Source organism: Lontra canadensis, unplaced genomic scaffold (assembly GCF_010015895.1).
Source record: "Lontra canadensis isolate GAN:19392208 unplaced genomic scaffold, GSC_riverotter_1.0 scaffold36, whole genome shotgun sequence".
In the NCBI taxonomy this organism is placed as follows: Eukaryota; Metazoa; Chordata; class Mammalia; order Carnivora; family Mustelidae; genus Lontra; species Lontra canadensis.
The window spans coordinates 17632374-17646119 of NW_022631030.1; the positions used below are offsets into that span (position 1 = coordinate 17632374).

General features: G+C 49.5%; 1 long non-coding RNA gene across 2 annotated transcripts in view; it reads left to right on the forward strand.

Annotated features, from left to right (window-relative positions):
* Positions 1-13746, forward strand: part of LOC116874303 — a 34769-nt gene that overhangs the window by 4221 nt on the left and 16802 nt on the right. Inside the window, exons 2-3 of one of the 2 annotated variants that reach the window (XR_004383964.1) lie at positions 7383-7697; positions 8796-9101. This is a non-coding gene — a long non-coding RNA (uncharacterized LOC116874303). Of the gene's footprint in view, positions 1-7382; positions 7698-8795; positions 9102-13746 lie in introns of those variants that run through there. The other variant, XR_004383965.1, reaches the window with a different exon arrangement.

Here is a 13746-nt window from a genome sequence, read left to right on the forward strand (position 1 = left end):
GCCTGAAGGGTCCAGTCTCAGAGTCAGACCTGGAGCCCCCTGATTTGTGACTGGGCCAGAAGCTTAAAAGTCACGGATCACATTAGGAACTGCCCGCTTCCATGCCCAGGGAATAGCACAGACCCACAGCCCATCACATCCCTGGAGCAGACATGCTATCCTTCTCTACCCCTCTCTACGCCCCCACCAGCAGGTGCCCCAACCAGAGAGTGGGAGGGGAAGGGCCTCTTCTGTGCAGGGCACCCCTTCTGTGATATCTGTAATGAGTTCCAAGGAGCAGAGAGCCCTTGCGAGATCACACAGGGGCGGTGGGTGCTGGGTGGGGGGGGAGGAGGCGGCCAGGTGCCCAGGAAGCCCCCAGTGGTACCACAGAAAAGCCCACTTCCCCTCTATCACTGGGTATTTGGGCTGCTCTGAGCCCTCCCCCACAGAACTGCAATTTATAAGGCTGTAACCTCTACCAGGGCACACAGCCTGAGCTTCAATCACCATGAATGGAGTGTTAAATTCTAAATCCCAGTAGCAGCCACTGCAGCCCCAGCCCCAGAATTCAGCTGCTAGGAGAAGCAGAGCGATGCAGAAGTAGGAGGTCCTGAGCTCAGGGGATGACCAGGAGCACAACTTCGACTAGCAGCTGGAGTTTTCCTCGCCAGGGCTCAGGTCCAACCCCTCTGAGGGCTGCCACACCTTTTCCCCTCAGTAAAGGACACACCAGTGTGGCACTGTGACAGAGTCAGGGCACTTCAGAGCTGGAAGGAACCTCAGCTCTGCTTCAGTTCTGACCTTTGTCTCTTCACAAGCAAGACAATAGATACCCCAAAGGAAGGAAGGGACTTGGCCAAAGTCACCAAGCTCATTGGTAGCCACACCAAGATTATCATTTAGGATTTTTGCAAATGGATTTCTATAGTTTGGTAGAATTTAGAATTTTTTCAGAAAGTTAGATAGTCTGAGCTAAGCAGCCAGCTTCCCCTCATCCACACTGGTAGAATACTGTGATTGCAATTCAGCTACACAGCTCCCACTGTGAAATGCAGTACCGGCTCTCGGTACCGGCCACACAGCTGCCTGCTGCTCTTAAAACAGGGGGTCCAAGCCCCAGGTCAGAGTACCAGCTTCCCAGGCTCATAAGCCTTTCAAATTGCAGGCTGATGTTTGAGTGTCTGTGCTCTAGATGTTTTTCTGGAGAGAAGTTCACAACTTTCATCAATTTATAAAAAGATGCATGATGTGGAACAGGTTGAGAATCATTGTCTTAAAGCATCAGGAATCCAGGCTCCAAAGAAGTCAAATCTTAGCAATCAGTCGCTAGGTGCTTCAGCAGCATTCACAGACGTCAAAGGGTTGGGGTGTGCTTCTCTAGATATACGACTATATATATGTTTTGTGGTATGAAAGGGCTTCTAAGCTCTAGAATATAAGTTCCTCAAGGGTAAGGTTCTTCTCTATTTGTTTACCTATCCGAGATATCAGCCCGGGTTAGGGTGTGGAGCAAATACAAATTTGATTAATTTATTAATCTGTACAGTACTTCTCTAGAATCCCATATCCAGTGATGTTTAGTCTCCAACAATGATAACAATTATTTTTTCTTAAGATTTTATTTATTTATTTGACAGAGAAAGAGTTCACAAGTAGGCAGAGAGGCAGAAAGAGAGACAGGGGGAAGCAGGCTCCCTGCTGAGCAGAGAGCCCGATGATGCTGCGGGGGCTCAGTCCCAGGACCCTGAGATCATGACCTGAGCCGAAGGCAGAGGCTTAACCCACTGAGCCACCCAGGCGTCCTGATGACAAAAATTATAACAAAGAAGCCCTGAGGTAAGAAGTGCAAGAATTGTTTTATAATTCAATGTTGAGTTTCAGGACCTTTTTCACCTGTGTTAAAGGCTGATCACCTTGAGGAAGTTGATGCAGTCAACCCAAAGCCCAGATTTAGATCTCCTGATGAAGTTTGTGTTGCATTCCACAACTGCCCTAGAACCTTCCCAGAAGCTTACTTCTCCAGTCAGAAAGCGAGAGCTCCTGCAAGCAAGGGCTTGTCTCGGACCCTAGACCTCAGGAGTCTGAGTTCTCCATTATAAAAAGAGAAGAATTCTAAATCTGGCAAGGATCAGGGTAGACCCTGGCCTCAGGACACAAACTGCATTTCCTCAGCCTCTTGACCTTCTGTGTGATTGTCCTTCCTTGTCCCCTTTTGCAGCTTCCGTAGCTCAGCTGCTAAGCCCACTAGGGATTAAGAAGTTGGGGGGTGGTAGGGAAGGGGAGAGAGCTCGCCCTGGAGACGTGGCTTTCTGAGGAGGGAGGAGGGGATGGGGTTCTCAAGGCACTACTGGGCCAGCTTTTCTCCCCTTCCTCAGGCTCACCCCCATAGGCTGGACCTCCTTTGGAGAGACATGCTTTTAGAGGTGGTTGTACAGCTGCTGCCTCTGTCTGGTCCTAAAAATAGCCTCCTCTCTGCCCAGGCCCAGCTCAGGTCTGGGCCAGAGCTACACCGAGGGCTCACAGTCAGGAAGGGACAGAATGTGGGGTGGGACACAAGTGTCCCAAAGATGGGAAGACAGGAGGAGGGAGGTTACCACCTCAGGACCTGCCTCTTGACTCTGGTCTTCTCTGTTGCCCCAGGAAGCTCCCTAGAGAAGGGGCAGGTTTTCTCATCCCTGTGTTTCTGAGGGGACAATGAGGCATAGAAAGGCTAAGCCAGCTGACCCAGGTCATATACTAATACCTAACATTTAGGAAGACCTTACCATGTGCCTGTTTTCACTATTTTAAGCACCATTGACATAAAGGACCCTATGATGTAGGTATTGTTAGTATTATTCCCTTTGATAATCAAAGAAATGAAGGCCCAGAGACATGAACTCACCAAACTTAGGGTCAGAAAGTAGAGGCAGAATTCCACCTCAGGCAACCTCACACACACCCAGGCACAGCCAAGGCCGAGAACCCAGCCCACCCAGGGCACAAAAGGCTGAGGAAGAGGAAGTGAAGTCCCAGAGTTGCTCCAGAGGAGGGTACCCCAAGTGAGATGGGCATGGTGGCCTAATATCTACCTTCTAACGAGTTCATTATAATCACAGACACAAGGCATTCCTGAGTCTGCTGCCCAGCAACTACTTGGTCAGACTGGCTTTGAATTTTTATTTTATTTTATTTTTAAAGATTTTATTTATTTGACAGAGAGAGAGAGAGAGAGATCACAAGCAGGCAGAGAGGCAGGAAGACAGCCCAATGCGGAGCTCAATCTCAGGATCATGAGATCATGACCTGAGCCAAAGGCAGAAGCTTAAACCACTGAGCCACCCAGGTGCCCCTGGTTTTGAATTTTTATATATATCCTCCCTAGCTATCCCATTTACCTCACATGCTGCCACTTACCCCATTTTCTTTTTTTTTTTAAGATTTTATTTATTTATTTGACAGAGAGAGCAATCACAAGTAGGCAAACAGGCAGGCAGAGAGAGAGGAGGAAGCAGGCTCCCCACTGAGCAGAGAGCCCGATGTGGGGCTCGATCCCAGGACCCTGAGATCATGACCTGAGCCAAAGGCAGAGGCTTTAACCCACTGAGCCACCCAGGCGTCTTACTTACCCCATTTTCTGAAAAGGCTCAGGGACATGGTACCGAGCCAGGTCTTGGGGAGTAAGGACCGCAGAGACTCAGTCAGTGGATCATTCTCCTGGGCATAGGCAGGTGGGAGACAGCAAGGAACCTTCCAAGCCTGAGTGATGTAAATGCCCAGAATCAAGCAGACTTGGGCTTCACAGACAGCGGTGAAGATGGACAGAGGATAGAGGGAAGGAGAAAAAAGGGAAAAGCCAGGGGAAAAAAAGGAAAAGAGGAAAGGAGGGAGAAAGAAGCGGGGGAGAGGGGAGAGAAAGAAAGTGAGCAAAAAGTGGGTTCTCAAGACTAGCTGGCCACACTTTCTAGACTAGAGGAGGCCAAGAGGGGAAGGGCTGGGCCTGCGGAGCATGACAACTGGGGTACTGGAGAGAAAGCCCTTGTGTCAGCAAGAGGGTGGGGAAGGAAAGGACCATGCTGGCCCCAGGATCACTGGATGCTGTAAACACTGCTTCAGTCCTGTCTCCTCTCCAGTTCCTCTGTTGGACTTGTCTGTTTAAGGCCCAAGCACACACCATCCTCCCACAGAGACACTAACACAATTAACAAAACACATTCATAAATCTTGCATGGCGTCCAGAGCTGTCTCTTCTCTCCCCAGCATGGGGTCAGCTCCGGAGATCCTGTGCAGAGAGCTGTCTGGCTCTCCAGCGTCAGAGCCTCCTGAAGAAAGCAGTGTGAACCTTAGTAGGACAGCAGGACCACTTTTTTCCTGTGGGAGCCCCATCATAAGGCGGGGACCAGGAAATACTAAGTCAGAAGAAGCTGGTGGGGAGGTGGATATGAATATGTGTTTGCGGGGGCCTGGGGGAGTGGATCATGCCTTCTAAGCTCCAAATGAGAGCATTCCTCAGAGGCCCACAGAATCACCCATTGGGGGGGGGGTATTTTACTGGGGAGGACAAAGCAGCAGAGTCTATGAGACCAAGGGCATCTGCATGAGGGTATGGGCATGACCTGGCAGCATGGTTGGGTGTTTATGTTTTGTGGGGGGGGTGTGTGTGTGTGCAGTCTGGAAGACTGGTGACTCACTAAAAAAGGGAGCTTTCTGATCTGAAGAGCTTATTTTCAGCTATTTTTATCTCCTCTTGTCTCTTGGCCCTTTTTTTCCCCCTTGTCTTTTTCAAATGCGGGGGCTGTGAATACTGTGTGTGCCTACGTGAATTTTAGCTTGAGCCAAGAGGTGGGAACCCCCCCACCCCGGAGTTAATGCACAGTTGGGCTCTACAGGTGCACAGCAGGGGCACACTGAGACACAGAATATCCTATTCTGGTATGTCCATGTACAAGCATATAAGCAAGTGTGTGTGAGGCCAGAGAGGTCCCTGGACGTTTCCACACCACCCACCTGAACCTGTGGCCACAGGCACAATCCTAGGCCCCTGTCTTGGGGAGTGTCCCTGACTCCTGTCTTTTCTCTCTTCGCTCAACCACCCTCCCCTCCAAAATGTTGACATCTTATCAGGAAGGCCCTTCTCTCCTCTGTCAACAGGGAATAAGAAATGAGCTGCTAACTGAGCTTCTATTATGACTCATTCTAGCCCATCCTTCTCACCCACCACCTTTGGCCCTGAGACACTGCTCCCCAATCCAGCAGTCGTCCAGCCATCTGGGGCCAGCTTGTGCCTGGGCTGACAGTCCAGGCCTGAGAGATATATTCCTCTTCGTGGGAGCTCACTCTTCCAGCCCATAAAGAGGAAGAGGAGAGGGAGTTTTCTGAGTGCTCTAGCTCCCAGGAAGACATTCCAACACATCCTTCCCTCCCTCCACTCCACAGAGGGAGCAGGCAGAGAGCAGACTGCATTCTTGAGGGTTCTAGAATGCCCGCAGATCACTTGACGTAGGGTCTATGTTGAGATGACCAGAGATGACCATGTACGTGCTCACGTGGTAGCATGACAGTATGCACGGGTGCTGACAGCAATACACACAGCCTGTGGCAGATGCTCTCCGTATCACTCCACACACGCACGGAACCCCACTGCCCACCTTCCCACATGGGCATACACACTGGCACAGACCCACGGTCAGCACACACATGCACGCTCACTCCTGCTGGACCCTATGAGCGCTAATGGGAGGATTCCGTCATGATGGGCAGCCTGAAGTCCACCACATCCTTAAGTTTGCAGTGTATGTGTGACTGAAAGGCCCCTGGCCAACAGGGCCCAAACCCAGCCACTTGTGCCTCCTTGAGCCATGTAGTCTTCTGAAGGCCCAGAGAAGGAAACATTTGTCTAGTTTGTCTGCCCAAAGGCATTGTAGCTCTTGTGTCCAGTAGGCATTGGGTATCAGCTCTTGAAGGAGCTGGCTATCTATCCACTCACCCACCTCATCCCCGTCCACAAGCACTTGGGGTGTGTGTGCTCATGTAGGTCATTATTGCAGAGGAGGACGAACCAGAGCCCTCAGAGTCTGGCAAGGAAGACAGACACCTGTACAACTAGCCTGACAGAATGTGCCACCAAGACTGTGTCTGTGCATGAGCTGCAGGGAGTTGTTACTTCTTCCCACTGGGACCTGGGGGCCTTCACAGAGAGGAGGGTAGGACTTCTGCCTCTGCCTTGAATGGCAAGTATACTTCACCAGTTTGAGGAGGAGCTTATGCAGGGGAAGCAGAATATAGCCAGTGACTAGAGAAGGGCATGGTGAGTGGTAGAACAGCAGGCTTGAAAGTGCACAGAGAGGGAGAGATCACATCCCGCCGGCAGGTAACTTGGGTTCAAATCCTGCCTTTACTAGTCTGTGGCCCTGGCCTCAAGAAAAGATTTTGAATTATCTCTCTCTCCTCTCTCTCTTCTTACCCCACTAGAAGGAAGAAGTCTTTGCCTTTCTTGAAAGATCTGGTTGGCTTCCAAATGGGTGCCCTCAAGGCATCCATGCAGTGAGGAAACTAATAGGGCCTATCCCTCTGTGATGTTCTGAACTTAAATGAGAGACTCCATGGGAAGCTGTTGGCACAGAGCTAAGTAGCTTTGTACTGTTACTAGCCTCTTTTATGGCTAAAACAGTGGTTTTCAATGGAGGCAATTTTGCCCCCTGGAGGACATTTATCAATATTTGGAGACATCTTTGTTGTGAAAACCTGGGAGGCTGGGTGGGGTGCCACTGCCGTGCAGCTGAGAGAGCCCAGGATACTGCTAAGCTTCCTGCAGCACCCGAGAAGGACCCCACAATGCAGTAGGCAGTCCCAAATGTACATAGTGCAGAGACTAAGGAGTTGCCTCTCTCCTGAAGACCATGAGGTGCTAATGCTTTCTAAGGAGAAATGACGTAATGAAATCTAAGTTCCAGAAAGAAAATCCCATCAAAATGTGACACACTAAATAGATCATTCAGGACCCTGTTGGTCTGCAGAGGGGGTCTGAGTGGCAGCGTGACCAGCAAGGGAGCAGCAGGGCACAAACTCAAGGGGCGTAGGAGAGAGGCGAGGGTTGGCCAGAGGGGGCTGGGATGCAGAGGGAGGAACAGGCATGGGTCTGGTCTCGGGGCGGGGGGTTCTGAAGCTTGTGAGACTGAGCCAATGGTGATATTGCCTTACACCACAGCCTCTGAGGAGGAGGCTGTTTGGCCCACCAGCATGAAAACACCTCCAACATTCTGGAGGTTAAGCCATGTGACCTCCATGCCATCTGCTCCCACTCCTCCCTCCCCGCCCCCAGGGGCATAGGACCGCTCTTCAAAAGACCACTCACCACACCTCTCAGGACCCAGGAAAGGTGGGCATCCTGCTGTGCCCTTTCTCCCTCCTTTTCCTTCCAGCTCCCCTTGAATGGATGGAGATGGAGACCCTGAAAGAAGGAAGGACTGCCCATGGCCCTAAGCAAAAGTGCCACAGAATGAAGATGACCACTCTGGGCTCCAGATGTCTATCTAGCACCTGTCCATCTTTCAAGACACTGCAGCTCCGGTGGCCTGCGGAGGGCAAAGGAGAGGGACCCCAGAAGCATGGGCAGACTTGATCAGAACAGAGATTGAGCCTCCTTACCACCCCAAGTCCCCATGTCCCCTTGAATGAGCCCTAAAGACAAGTTAAAGGAATTGGGGAGAAACCCCAAGCAGTCAATACATCAGCAGGTGAGCATGTGATATGTCCTCATGTGTGCTCAGTGCTGAGAAAGATGGTAGAGATATTTAGGAAGTCATTCCTCACAAATATCAGAAATCTAATTGGGAGGGCAAGACAAAGAGGCAGAGAACGACCAAAAGACAATTAACGGGACTTGGTAGAGCATAAGGAACCCTGGATAAGGACTAGACCAGAGTTATGTCCGGGCCTTGGGGCCTGAAGCAGGGCCCTCACACTTCAAGAAGCTCCAGCTACCTGATCCATATAGACCACTTCTAGATGTCTGGCTTAGAGATGGTGGTAGCACTTCTGTTGGGTTGGTTACTCTTGATTGCCCAAAGCACTGTGTTGAGGATTCTGAGGCAACCTTCAGGCTTAGCAAAAGTGCTGTGGTTAATTAGCGCTGCCTAGGTTGAGTGCTAACAGATGTGGTATCAATGGGATGGCCGCTGACTACTCCGGAGTAAGAGCAACTGACCAGGATCGTTTGTAAGGACTCATCTGGCTCTCAAATTTTCTAATTCTGTGCTTTCAGTGGTAAATTTCAAGGTACTGGCTGGAAGCACAATAAGTCAGGGGAGGAAGAGCTCTGTGTGGGTTAGAATCATCAGGGAAGGCTTTGGGAAGGAGGCGGAACTTTAGCTAGGCCTTGAAGTGGGGGAGTGTGAGTAGCTGTACAGGAGGTGGGAGGACATTTAGATGCATGAAAATGGGGCTGAGCATGGGCTGTGCTTGGTACAGGAAGGAGGAGGCCAGCCTCACTGGAAGGCACTGTCTTCCTTTGGGCAGATAAGATTAGACACGCAAGGCTTGGTCATATGGAAAAATAAGAACTAACATTTATTGAGAGCTTACTATGTGGGAAGCCACAGAACAAAGATGACTTTCCACAAAATATTTCATTCAATCATCACAACACGCCCACAAGGTAAGTCCTATTATTAGCCTTCTTTTCTAGAAATGGAAGCACATTTACAGACATAACGTGACTTGGTCAGGGTCACACAGCTAGATGGAGGTAGAGTTAGGTTTTCAGGCCAGGTAATGTGATTCTGATGCTTGCAGGTATAACATCTCTGCTCTTGCTTCTCCTCTCCTCTTAAAAGTGGGGCAGTGAGGGAACCCAACCCTGCTTCTCCAAGGTCCAAAGAGAGAGTAGGAACAGCTGCATCTTGAAGAAGGAAGACCTAGGACATCAATCACGTGAACAAACCCATGCCAAGAATGTGGTAGTATGGACACATGTCCCAGGAAGCACAAAGAACCGTGGTTCCGGGCTCTGGCACTTTCCCCAAGCCCTAAATAATCTACCAAGTGAGGTCCCAGCATTGCAGGTAAAGCAGCAGGTCATGATATTCCGAGGATTTGGGGCTAGCATGTGAAGGTAGAAATAGATTCAACCCTACTCATACCTCAAGCTCAAGAAGAGAAGGCAGCAGCCTTGAATGAAGATCTCATTTCAGAGATCTTAGCTTATAGCCCTGCCTTAGCCCAGGGCTACAGCCTCTGGCCATCTCAGCACTGTCCCTGCCTGGCATCTGGTGGTGTGCAGGGGAACTTCTGTCCCTTCTCCCTCTTTTCCTAGCCCTCTCTTGTCCTTTCCTCCCTTTCTGGGTTCAGGGGCAAGCCCAGCCTCTCCCCAGCTTCTACTCTTTGTTCAGTGGGACCCAGGGAGATACTGCTATGCATCTCCCTGCCTCTAAGCCCGTGAGCAGAGGAAGAGACTCATGTCTTTTCATTCTTTCTTCACCACTTGTTCCTGACCACCCAACAGCCCTATACCATGCAGGCATGGCTCAGAAATTGGGAGATCAGTATGAAACCAGCCCGGAAACTCCCCAGTCTTTCTCACAATCTCTCTCTTTGCACCCTGACCCAGGCTCTCTGTCTCAGCTGAGTAAATTCACTCTCAGGACTCCCTGAAGGCTCTTCCTTCTGGTTCCTCCATCTGGCTTCAGGGAAGCCTCTGGGCCCCACTGACTGAGGAAGATACAGAACCATAACAATGGACTGGAGGCTCTCACAAACCACCTGCTCAACTCCCACTCTTGTTGTCCAGAATATGCTCATTGACTAAAGACCTAATTTTGTAACTCTCTTTCTAGAACTTTCCTCCTTTCTAGACCACTGGGCCACAGTGTCCATCCTCACTGTCAGGAAATTCATCTTCATTTTCCAGCTTAACTTCTCAACTGTCTCTATTCCTTCTTGTTCTGGGGAGTAGCATGGTCTGACCCCCCCCCCCACCAAGTGACGCTATTTGTTAGCAGTCCACCCCCCAAAAACATAAATCCTGTCTTACCTCTTCTAAAGCATACACTCCTAGTTCCTTGGACCTGAGGCACAGAAAGAACAATTTCCTTCCAGTCAGTAAGTGACAAAGAGGAGCAAACCTAGTCTTTTCCTTCATCTACCTTGAAGAACCTGAGTGGAACTCCCCCCACAGCTCTCCCCAGCCCCCTGAGCTTTGCTCTTTCTTCCCAGTGGACCCAGTGGCCAGGTGTCCTCAGGCAGGCAAATCTCCAGCAGCCAACTTCTCATCTCTCTTGTTTCCTGCTCTTCTTGTGTATCTCTTCCCGTTACATGGGTACACATACACAATCATTTCAGGCCTTCTCTGGAGCTGTCCCCAACAGAACTCATATTGGCTCCAGTGTGAGAGGCAGGACATGCTGCTGGGTCTCTCTCTGTCTGGAGAGCGAGGCCATAAGGGAGCAGAGGCAGAGCTGCTCTAGCAGCAGCACTGGAGAGGGTCACAGCTCAGAACAGAAGTCAATGCCCTGTCCATGACCTGCTGCTTGGCTCACACATACACACTGAAGTCCTGGGGTACTTCATTCCCACCACCCGTATCTGCTGTGGAGCTTACAGGAGAGAATGGAACAGCCCCCAGAAGGCATTGAGGCATGCCCATGGAACTCATGAAGACAACCCAAACCTTTTTCCAGTGAGAGTGTATGTTATGGCCTTTAGCCCTCAAAGTGCTACTTCCTAAGGGAAGGACACTTCACCTAGCTGGTGGGTGGGATGGGCTGGAATAGGTGAGTGCCATTGTGGGAGGTGTAGCAGCCATTCTGACCCCATCATACCCTGTTGTCTGTGGAATGAGCCCCAGTTACATAATGCTCCAGCTGACTTGGTATAAACTATGACTAAGAAAACTTTCCAAAGACAGTTGGTGGTCCTCCACCCCCCTGCAACTGGTGAGAACTACCCCCACAGAGAGCAGAGCAGAGATTAGGGCTCCTAGCTCCATGGCCCTGACTCATCACACACACAAACACTCCCCAACACTTTTTCCCAAAATGGTTCCCCTCCTACCCGTCCACCCTCCTACCCGGGCTGGGTGACAAAAATGAACGCCCCAGAGATCTTGTCAAGTTCTGGGCCAGGCTGAGCCCAGGGAACATAACATTCTCCATAGAACGAGGAGGCCAGCTCTCCCACAGAAACAAAGTCCATTCAAAGGAAAATCACCACTGACCAACCCTACTATGGTCACTGCATTGTTTCCCAAAAACTTGGACTACCTGCCCTCAAAACAGAGCTCAAAGCTTTGAAATCATAAAATATTAGAACTTAAAGGAAACCTAAAGGTCATGTTTAACTTCTCTCCCTCCCTATTTCCATGCATCTACTCACACATTCATATCTATCCACTCATCACATAGTTATTGAATTCCTACTATTTGTACATATGGTGCAAGCAGTGGGGTCCTAATAGATGTACCCTCTTCTCAAGTAGCTTATCATCGAGTGTGAGAGAGGCAGGTGAAAGGGAAGTCACTACAGTATGATAGGTGCCATGACAGGAAGGACACCTGTTCCCACGGGGGCGGGGTGTTCATGGACACTTATTGGGAGAAACCTTACCTAGGTTGAGATACAAAAAAGAAGGAAATCCCATTTCATTCAATAAGGGGTCTGTTCAACAGTAATATGGCCAAAGTATAGTGTTAAGCATGCTATATGAAGATGAATTAATTGTAGTATCCACCAACGAATGGAGGATATAAATAAAGCTAAAAATTACCAGTAAATAAAGCTAAAAATTACCAGTATGAGGGACCCAAGAAAAGGACCCATGGAGCCCTAAGGAGAATTTAAGAAAGGGTGAGGTGAACTATCCCATTGGGTAAATCAGAAAAGCTCTGAGGAAGAAGTGGAATTTGGGTTTATCTTGGGAATGAATAGAATTTAGAAGCACAGGGGTGCCCAGGTGGCTCAGTCGGTTAAGCCTCTGCCTTCAGCTCAGGTCATGATCCCAGGGTCCTGGGATCAGGCCCCGCAATGTGTTCCCTGCTCCGCGGGAAACCTGCTCTCCCTCTCCCACTTCCCCTGCTTGTGTTTCCTCTCTCGCTGTCTCTCTCTCTCTCTCTGTCAAATAAATAAATAAAATCTTTAGGAAAAATAAAAAAGAATTTAGAAGCACAGATGGGGTGGAGAAGGCATTCCAAGCAAAACTAATGGTATTAGCAAAGCTTAAGCACTAGTGATGTCTGTTTGGGTGACTGATAATATACCAGTTTGACTAAAGCTTGTAAGATGAAGCAATGGTAGATACAGCTTAAACATAGGTCAAGGTCTTATAATAAGGGACAATTCTTAAATTTAAAGCTAAGCTGGGCAATTCAATCAATTCACTCAAATTCACAGTCACAGTTAGTAGAAGGCATGTCTTCTGGATTCAACTTCAAGACTCCTTCTGCAGGTCCTAGGCATTCAGGTTTCTCCCTTGCCATGACTCAGGCCCCTCTCTGTGGGGGGGAACACCGTGGCTGACTCCTCTGTCCCCTTGTAGATGGGGCTCTCACTGCAGAGCAAGCAGACCCCAGGCTAGTAATCCCGGCTGCTCTTACTCCCACCTTTTTAGATGAATATGTAGATTTTCTTAAAGAAGGTAGAAGAGTCACCCTAACAGACTGGGTTAGGTTCTCACTTTGGCCCTTGCCCAGCGCAGTTTGAAGCATCTGGAATTCCTATAGCTAGTGTCCTTTCTTCTTGCTCCCGCTAGACCCGACCTGTGGTCTTTAGGGTTAACACTTTTTTGCTTTAGGTACAGCGCCAGTTCTATGCTCGAGTCCACATGAGTGTTTATGACTGCATGCTCTCAAAATACGGAGACACTGTACCTAGAATTCCCTTTGAACAGTCAAGCACAACACCAAACAGCTCAGCATCTGAAGCTGGGAATTGGCATTAAAGGGCGGGCTTGGTTGCGGTAAGGAATTGTAATAGTAAGAACCAGCCACAAGGTGGTGCCGAGAGGCTGACGGAAGGGTTTGCCCAGGCTGGAAGCAGATCTGCATTCCTGCCTCAGCCGGCGTGGCGGTTCACAGGGGATTCTTCTCTCCTAGGAAGGCTGCACATCAGGGCTGGCAGCGGGACCCAGAAATGTGGGGGAAGACTCACAGATACAGTGTTTGCTGTTTGCTCTCCTCTATTCCTTTTACAAGCCATCTGTGACCAAGAGCAGGACAGGGAGCCCCTGAGGGCCATCAGATTTGTATCCTGCTGTAAGATGGGATGGAGTGTGGGGTGTGTCCGTGTCCTTGAGGTTTGAGAGACTGGTTGGCAGGGTCGAAGATGCTTTCTTTTTAGTCTAACAAACTTTTTGGAAATAAAGCCAGTCCCTGGAGGGACACTGTGCCCTGGACATTTGCTTATGCCCCAGAATTGGACATTTTAAGAGAGTGTCTGGATACTTCTAAGAAGTACAGAAGAGTTTCCTTTCTATTATCCATCCAAAACTCACCTTACACATAAACCATACAAGTCAATTATTTCTCTTAGTTCAGTTTATATCTGTGGCTAAACATGCATTTCTATGAATGTCCTTTTCCAGACGTCCCTCGATATCTTTCTGCAAAGTACTGCTGAGAGAAACATCTATGCACGCACAGATGCACACATATCCATCTTCCATGCATTCCACACATACCACTACCATCTTCTCTCCACATCTGCTCATACAAGGATCCCACATGGAAAGTTATATATGTATTTCTCCACCCAGAAAGGCAAAAGCACACATACATACCCCCCAAGGTGGTACAC